The sequence below is a fragment of the Ochlerotatus camptorhynchus genome, unplaced genomic scaffold (genome assembly GCF_037179485.1).
Source record: "Ochlerotatus camptorhynchus isolate MF236.1 unplaced genomic scaffold, CSIRO-AGI_Acam_v1.1 ptg000268l, whole genome shotgun sequence".
NCBI classification, from domain to species: domain Eukaryota; kingdom Metazoa; phylum Arthropoda; class Insecta; order Diptera; family Culicidae; genus Ochlerotatus; species Ochlerotatus camptorhynchus.
Window position 1 is genome coordinate 2,305,988 of NW_027040758.1, and position 9,832 is coordinate 2,315,819.

Sequence of the window (9,832 nt, forward strand, 5' to 3'; positions counted from 1 at the left end):
ATGTTGTTTGGAACGAGGGTGACGCGCTTGACATAGATGGCCCACAACGGCTCACGAAGAGCTACTGAATCCGATCAGTAGCGGTGCGGCTTCTTCCTCCTTCTTCGGTGAATCGAGGGCTCTTGAGGACTGCTTTGATAGATAGCTGCTTGCGGGCAGCTTTTCGTTGTTTACTGGAGAACAATGTTCAACGCCACGCGCCGAAAGCACTGCTGTTGCTGATGACGACTGATCGGACACCACCACACACTGGTCGTTCGGCGAGAATTCGATTTTGAAATCTGTGTTAGGGACAGCGTTTTTTGCAGGCAATCGGTGATAATTGCATGTGAATTCAAATCTGTGTACATCTTCTTCTTCTTCTTCTTCTTGGTATTTCAAGCTTATTGCATATCGCATATTAGCTTATTGCGTGCTCTCAACTTAGTGTTCTAGATGCACTTCCACAGTTATTAATTGAGAGCTTTCGATGCCTGTACCATTTTTGCATTGGTATAATTGTGTGGCAAGTCCAATCATACTTCTATGCCCAGGGAAGTCGAGAAATTTTCCAACCCGAAAAATTCCTAGACCGGACCGGGAATTCAACCCAGCCACCTCCAGCATGGTCTTGCTTTGTAGCTGTGCCTTTACCGACTGAGCTAAGGGAGGCCCTAAATCTGTGTACATGGCCACTGAGAATAACTCAGATAGAGTGTAGTAGCCATACTACTCTTCCTTAATTCCCATGTAAAGTAGTATCTAACAATGCACACAAGACTAACATGTGTCAAAACCCAACAATATAGATTCATCCTTCCTAGATTTTATGACACACTTTATGCATTCAAAACTGCGACCTCACAGTCAGCAGCTAAACCTTTTCCGTTTTCCTTATTTTGAGACCTTCGTAATTGTTACCACATGAGCATCAACAATAAACTCTATTTTACAAACATTGTCACCAACGCTTCGCTTCGCTCACCGAACTTGCCTTCTCCATATTTCGTTTCAATAAAATCATTCTAAGTCTCATCAATCAATCATTCATTGACGTCTTACTAAATCTGAACTCCGATCCTGCCCCCAGAGAGAGCCACTTTTACTCAGTTGTATGAGAAATTTTTAAAAATCTGCAGGTACTTAGTGCTATTCTCAGTGGCCGTATAAATTGTTTACCCAAATTTGGGTTAATCATTCTTAGCGTGTTGGCAGTTTGCTTCCTATCAGTTACCAATCTGGTATGTAAAAAGGGATGGCAGATATAAGCTACCTTTCCTTTGTTTCGTTCGCCTTTAAGCTAAGTCCCCTTATTCTGCGCCGCAAGTGAGGTAAGGTTACTCGCTGTCATCAGTGAGGTGACTCTCCGTGCAAATCAATTGGAGAGGTACCTCACTCGCGGTGACTATTGTCACCTCACTAGTGACAGCGAGTCACCTCACCCCACTCGCGGCTTAGAATAGGTCTCAATACTATAGCTGATATCACGTAATATAGGTGATACCAACTATAATCCGACCGTAGTATAATATCATGACGTCAGGGTAGGCGTATAAGAATGCATGAGAAAGCTTATACTGTTTGCCACACCTTTTAATTTACTTAACTAATATGAATTGATTACACGCTTAAATAATAATACCACGAATGGTTTTAGACACCTTTCTCACCGCGAGAGGGTATCACCATAGAGGTAACTCTAAGAATAGTAGGTCCCGAAGAAACGTGCTCAACTTTTTGGCTCAGCTCTGGTACTCTCTTCGGACGATGCACCCCTAAAAACATAGGAAAATCCACGAACCCCTAATTTTATCTGGAAGTGAACCATATGGTTAATTTATAATATTTGATTTCAACTTAAAACTTAACCGTAAATTTGTAAATCGTTGACACTTGACTTGATGTGTTTTCATGTGTGATATATAGTCTTCCTTTTCAACTATGTAGTAAATCTAACTCATGCAAAGAGTATCAGCTTTCAAATTCAATTCCATGCTTGCCGATGCTACTTTTTAAACCTTGCTCCAAAAAGGCCACCGTTTGCCTTTTCTACTCGAAAAAAAAAACAAACAGGAAAAACTATTGACATAATCTCTTTTAACTTCCATTCCATAGAAATTAGCATTAGACTCCGCTCTGCCAGCGTTCAGAATAGTTTCCTATCTTCCGATGATCACTTGGAGGTACAACATAAAAAAAGTTCCCCACACTCAATACGAATGCTGCAACTATGTGCAGCTATGCAAATATACGTAGGTACGTTCGTACGCACAGTGGATGCTTTCCGTTCCATCTCGGTGGTTGCATCTTTTTGATCAGCAAAGCGTGAGGATGCATCTTTCCTGATGAGGGTGTTCTGCTACTGTTGCCTGCCTGGCCATTAGCTGTATTAGTCTGTCCTTCGTCGTCAGTCATCGTCGTTTCGGTTGGTACAAGGATTGTTTGCTGGCATAATTTATTCACGCACCCTCTGTGCTGGCTAAATTCTACGGGAACTAGTGCATTTGCTACACTGTCGGTGGCCCTTTGTGAACTATGGAGATGCGACACCGATTCGTAACCTGATGATGCCGTTCTTGCTTTGATAGCAACACTTAAGGATCAAACGCAATGTGGGCGGAAGTGGAACGGAAATGGCAAGTTTGACAGTTGTTACAAATGACATCAAGAAGCCTAACCAAAGTCGATTTGGTTCTAAATAGTTTTCAGGCTTACTCAGATCGGGCTTTTCGCTATCGCTGACGCTCGGCTTCCGCTGTCATTGCGCTTGGGCCTTTATGCCTAATGTTTGACGTGGTTGGACTTTGACCCTTTCGTTTTGAGCGAGGTTATAAACTTCAGATAAAACAGTTTGACTTTGTAATAGTTGCTTAACGGCGATTTAGTGGGTTAATATTAAACAGAGCTCATATCACCATTACCATAGTCTGATTTCCCGCAGTGTACGCAAAATATGGTCAAAGTATACACGGAGAAACGAAACAACTTAAAATCGAGGTAGAAAGTACTTAAAAATAAGTACTCTCGAAAGACTACTATTTTGGAAACATTGTTATTCTGATTGATAAGTACTTTTAACTTAATCTTGAAGTATAACAAAAATAGTTACTTTTACATTTATTGTGCTCAGAACTGTAGTCTTTTGAGAGTTATTTGTTTTGAGGGCTTTCTATCTTGATTTTGAGTTGTTTCCTTTTCCACTTTTTGAAAGTATCCAAAATGAAGTGTTGCGATTTCACTTTATTTTGGATGAAAAAATCCTATTTATTTCATTTAAGCTCTGTCGTCCTCCTGGAAGCAATCGCTTTGCAAAGTTTTGAAGGTATTACCGTGTTAAAATTGCGTGAATTGGTGGAAACAATTAAAATGGAGCATCTAAAGAAAAAGATCGACGAAGGAAGCTACCAAAAGCTGACAGGTAAGCTTTATTATTTAATTTATCAGTGGATATTACGTACATTTTCAACTTTAAATTCTTGAGGGATGAAATGTTGCGTTGATGGATGCAGCGAATTCATCAAAGGTGATCTGGAGCTTTTTAAGCAGCACCTTTCCACGGTCCATAAAATCGCAACAAGTCGGAAGTCGTCAGTCCCGTTGAGATGTCCCCTATGTGGCTCGATTTTCAGCTTTTTTTTAAGCTTCAAAAAGCATTTTCTTACTCATAACCCTCTTCCGGGCAACACGGAAGATGTTGAAGAAAACTCTTTTGAGCTAGCAGTTCTTTCGCCCTCACCAGTGCCGACCCTTGAGGATGATCCGATGCCGTTTACCGCAATTGAAAACCCAGTGTTTTACCAGAACGACGTGTCGCTGGAAGATATAACGGCAAAATTTATGGAGATGATCACGGAACTTCGCTGTGATGTGTCTCTTCCAGAAAAAAAGGTGCAGAAGTTTCTTTCTGGGTTTTCCTCGATTGTTCTTTGGAGTCAACGACACGCTATGTCACAAGTGAAGCGGTTCTTGAATAACGAAAACTACTCTTTTGATCAAGAACCTTCGATAAATTTGATAAATTCTTTGTTTATCCCCGATATAACCAAAAACGCGCTCACATTTGAAGACAACATGAATTTTTTGATTGCCAAAGCTGATTGTACGGTTTTAGAACCGATCGAAACTATATTAGGAGAAACTAGGTTAAATAATTGTACGCTGTTAGGACGAGCAAGAGGAAAAAAAATTCAAAGAAGGGTTAAATTGACAAATTCTGTTCCCACTGTCAAAATTCAGAAAGATGTTGTACATTACATTCCGATAGTTGGCACGTTGCATCTGATCATGGCAAATCCAGAAGCTCGATCTATGGTGGATGCTGAGGAGCCAAAAACGGATGGCTCAATAGTATCCTTCAAAGACAGCAAGCAATTTTTACAACATCCCTTCCTTCAAAGCCATCCTTATGCATTGAGACTTTCTTTACACGCGACGATGTCGAATATGTGAACCCACTTGGATCGCGTAAAGGGAAAAACAAGTTGACAATTTTTTATTTTAAGGTTCAAAATTTTGACTCACGAGTTAATTCATCAATGGATAAGATTTACTTGGCATTGATGGTCAAATCGAGTGTACTAAAGAAATACGGCTATGCAATAGTACTAAAAGACATGCTTAAAGATCTTCTTGCACTTGAGTCACCGCAGGGAATAGTTACAAGAATAAAGTCAGAAAACTGGACATTACGCGCCGTTCTTGTAAATATTCTGGGTGATACTTTAGCTATCCACGAGATATATGGGCTTCTTGGACCTTCAGCCAACCTTTTCTTATGATCGTGCTGCATTTCGAGACGAGATCTCAAATCCGGTGAGTTAGGCGACAGTTTTACCCACAGAACCGTAGAAAACGTGATTCCGTATTAAACCAGCAGAAAACCCCAAAGGAATGTGGGATACGATCAGATTGTGCGTTACATGAATTGCGATTCTTCAGATGGGCTAATACAGTTTGTTTTGATCCAATGCATTATGTATTGGAAGGTATTTCTCCAATGACTATCAAATTGATTTTGAAGCTACAGTCCAGAATAACTACAGAACAAGAGATCAACCATCTCATCAATACATTCGATTACGGAGAGTGTGAAGACTCTGCCAAACCCTCTTCAAACTTTTCTAATCAAGTTTTGAATTCGAAAACAAATGCTTTGAGCCAAACTGCATCTCAGACTTGGTTACTCATGCGTGCATTTCCGTTCATTTTCGATGAAGTCCTTCAGCAAGACTCCAAATTAGGACAACTGGTTTCATCGCTGCTCCTAATTAGCTACGTTTGTTTTTCACATAGATTGACCCAAGACATGGTAAATGATCTGAATAATGCTATTCGAGACTTTCATTGTATTTTCAAAGAGTGCTTCTCATCATCTATTGCTATTAATAAAATGCACCATATTGCACATTATGCACAGTCATGTGTAGAAAATGGACCGCTATATAATGCTAGTTGTTTGTTGTATGAGGCCAAATTTAAGGAGTCCAAGGGCCAAGGCAAGACCTGTGGAAATTATAAAAATCTTACGTTAAGCCTAACGAAAAGATTGGCATTTAAACAAATCAACTCAATTTTGAAGCATTCTTATGTCATAGATTATCCGTTAATAATTACATCCACTATGATAGACAAAACAATCATAGATTCATATGGTTTACTTTTTGATCTCCCACAACAAATTAAGGTAATTCAGCACTTGCAAATAAAAAAAACTGATTTCCGGCCAGGATATGTAGTAAAATATCTAAAGCACACTGGAAGTTACTATGGCATAATTCTATTAATAGTTTGCCATCAAAATGAAATAATAACTATTAATCAAGAATTAGATATTGATCAGTTTGATTTTACATTGTTTGCTTTTAAAGTCAAGCTTTCTCAGAACCTGATTAGAGTTACAAAAGATAAACTGTTGTCACGTAAATGTTATAATTTGTGGAAACTAAAGAAAGATGATATTCATTATTATATTAGTTTAAAATACTACGACGATTAAGTAGGCTTACATACATTGTAATAGAATGTGTTGTCGTATCATGTTGATTAAAAATATTTTTCAAAATTAGCCGTTTTGTTAATACAGTCAAGTCTCCCTTACTCGATCTTTCCTGGAACTCCACGTTACTCACGAAAGTATTTATATCTTAGGCTGTTTTTTTTTCCTTTATTAGAGAAATTTTTAGTCTAAGGCTAGTTCATCTCTTGATCTTAGGCTGGGTTCCAACCATTTTGTGAATTTTCACTTCAATTTGACAGTAATACCAACCGGTCGAAACTAACGATTTTAAATTGGCTCACTACTTGAGCCTATCGGTCCCAAGCAAATCGGTTAACGTACCCCATTCTAGTTGAAATTCTAGTACTACACTATGTTTGTTTTGATTCGCTATGAAAGTTTGACAGATAAAATGAGGGGTTCATGGATTTTCTTATGTTTCGAGGGGTGCATCGATAAGCTTGGGACCGAAGATAGTACTAGAACTGAGCCAAAAAGTTGAGCATGTTTCTTCGGGACCTGCTGGTCTTAGAGTTACCTCTATGGTTATACCACAGACAAACAGACATAACGCTCGCAAGTTGTTCATCGAACAAGCATTTAACGGTCAATTTAAAAGAATCGTAGTTGGTAGTACCGCCAACTGAGGCGCGCATAGTCATTTCCTATGAGTTTGACGTTTACACACTACCGCCATCTGTTCTGTGTACTACCCACCACAGTGTACCCAACAGATGGCGGTAATGTTTTAGCTACGATGTTTTACAGTGAGAAATATTCAATGTGTTATGTCTGTTTGCCTGTGGTAATACTACTGACACATTTTTCAAAACTTCTGTGCTAATTAAATATCAAAATGTTTTATTTATTAACAGCCAATCTTATCACTGATGAGTCGTTGATCCATTTGGATGCAAATGACCTGGCAGAATTAGGGATTCTGGAGATGGGCCCAAGAAAGATCATCCTCAGCGTCATCGCTCAATTAATTTTGGAACGTGAAACAATTGAGACTCCTCCGGAGGCAACTCACCTACTGCATGAAAAGGTAATGATCACTTCAATTAAATATGTATCTTACTTTTGTTCCATATACAGAAAACAGTAATTTTTGCATTATGATTTCTAATAGAAATATTATTTAATAATGTATTGCAGACAGTTCAATCGGTTTTGGCAAGCGAACCGAGATCCAGCGTGCTCTTAAGCCCCTTAACGCTGGTACCATACCCGATAACAAAGATCTGTTGAGAATGAACAGAATTCTCACAAATTTCTATTTTGAACGCATGATCCAGGAAGAAAAAAGGTAAGGCTTTGGTAAGAAAATCAGGCGTAACATTTGAAAACGGCCTTTAAACTTGTGTAAACCAACTTTTGTAGGCCCTTTGCTCACTACCCGCAAATTCTCCCCTTCCCGATGATGTTGGTTTGCGTGGGTGTACTTCGGGTGGCGAGTACCCGAGCAAAGTTGGAGATCAAATTGAAATCAAAATTTGTTGTTATGATGTAAATTATTTTGAATAATCCAGTTGATCTCATTTTGGTTGACTTAACAGCAGAAATGAGAGCAAAATTTTACACTGTTGAATCAAACGGAAAACTAATCTTGCTTTCAAAGAAATCACTTTGATTTCTGATTTTGTATACATAATGTTTAACTGAATACGGACCTGGCGTAAATCGTTAGCATCCATGCTTCTCACGTTGAAAGGCTTAAGCTCAAATCTAACCACGGGCAAGTAACGAATGCTCTAAAATGTGTTAAACAAAACAAATAAACAATAATCGTTAGTTAAACGACAGATGAGCTTACATTAAAGTTGCTTTCATTTAAAAAGTCTTGACTGTATAATGGAAGCACAATATGATATCAGACTAATGTCGTGACAATTGAAATCAAAATAAGTTTTCATTGTGATAGGAACTGCAAACTTTAATATCGATTTGCTTTCAGTTTGTTAACCGACTTTGCTCGGGTAAAGGGCCTACAAAAGTTTGTTTACAAAAATATTTAGACCGTTTTCAAATTTTACGCGAGAAATTCATCGTTTTATTGCTTGACTTTTTTTTTCTTTTACAGATATCCATCATGGCATGAAAAACAGGAATTAGCTGTAAAAATCATTGAAGCTTTTCCACAATTGGAAAAAAACAAGAGTGAATGCAGATGCTCCTAAAGAGGTAAGTTAACAAAACAAAATATAAATAAATTATCCTTAAATTGAATATATATTTTTTTTAGTCATACTTCTTCTGGCGTAACAAGGGACGAGGAAAAGGTGCCCATTACGGAATAATAGAGACGCGCGTAGGAAACATGCGTAAGGATTTGCCCTCGGAGGAACGACTGTTCCAAAGGCCAAAGAATGATCCCGTTATATTGCCTGATGGTATCCACGAAACCGCGTCATACACAGCAACACTAACACCGTCATTACAAAATATTCGCGAACTATCAGAAAAAATGGTGCATTGCACGGTTTTGCATCAATGGTTGCTCATGCAGAAAACTGATGTCTGCAACTCAATTTTGAGAATATTTCCCCATTTGCTGGCCTACAATGGACTTATGGTAAGATTATGACCTTATGAATTTGGTTTTATTTATGTCATTTCTAAACTGACTTACTTTCGGCACATTTCAGATACAGCAAGTATTTGAGCGACTCCATCCCGATGCAAATAAGGACTGCAGCATGAGCTCTTTTTTACAGATCGGTCTCCTCGTGGAAACGAATGCTTGGAGCTCAGTTGAAGACGGTATTTAATTCCCTTATTCCAATTCAAATCGATATTCTTTCTTACTCGATGCCCTTTAAATAATTTTAAGGTGATTTCTAGTAGAGTCCACAAATGACCGCTATGTAGGCTATATATGCACTTCCACTTCAAATTTTCAATTACACAAATCGCGGAAATCAGTGCCCAATTTCATCTGAAATTGCTACTTCATGTATGCTGCAGTGCAGCAAACGTGGAGTAACAATTTGAACGTTGCACATGTCGTATATTTGTGCACTTAATGTTTCGAAGTGGTTCCGAGAATAAGGATGTCACAGCGAATCACCTTAATATCCTGGTAGAGAGAATTGACTATAAATAATTGATAATTATTTCAGCTCACATCCGTGGTGCCCTTCGATTTTTAAAAAAAATGACACTTGTGGCATTAAGAGAAAGATGGAAGAAGAAATGAGGAGTTCCTGGCGGTACCGTTGATTTGCTGGGTAAAGCTGAGTGAGATTTAATATATAAGAGTTAGGAGTAAAAAACTTAATTTAACTTATTAGTAATATTTTTGCATAGCATTATCATCATAATACAAGCCTATTAGAGAAAATCTTGCTTAAATTTTGTTTTCATAATTCATTTATCAGTTGTTTCGTTTATTTACAGATTGACGATGATACAACCAACTTGATTGCATTTAACAACCATCTACATGCTCACCGTGATCTTCCTCCTCATATTGTATGCTGCGCTGAAATCTTCAAAAAGGGTGACGTATATGTTGTCTTTGCAGAATACATTATTCCATGTGGAAACTCAGGAGAATTGGCGATTGGCGTTTTGCTTAAGCTTTTTCCAGTGTTGGGCATAAACGTACCCGTCCTGCTCAAAAAGCTGTACGATCTTGTTGCAATAAATGTTTGGAATATTAAACAATGTTCCACGAGCACCAAGGTAACGGAACTTACCTTACGCATAAGGGAGTTCGAAAATTCCTCTCTTTAAGTTTTTTAATGTCAAAACCTTCTGGGTTGTTTTATAAGAGCAAATAAAAACGTCGTATTGATTTCAAATTTAATAAACTGTTGATTCTTTATTAGAAATATCGAAGAAAAATAAATCAAA

General features: G+C 38.2%; 1 pseudogene; it reads left to right on the plus strand.

The window, feature by feature from the left end:
• The first annotated feature begins 3,345 nt into the window (after positions 1–3,345).
• On the plus strand, positions 3,346–8,745 carry LOC135705534 (uncharacterized; annotated as a pseudogene).
• The last annotated feature ends 1,087 nt before the right edge of the window (positions 8,746–9,832 follow it).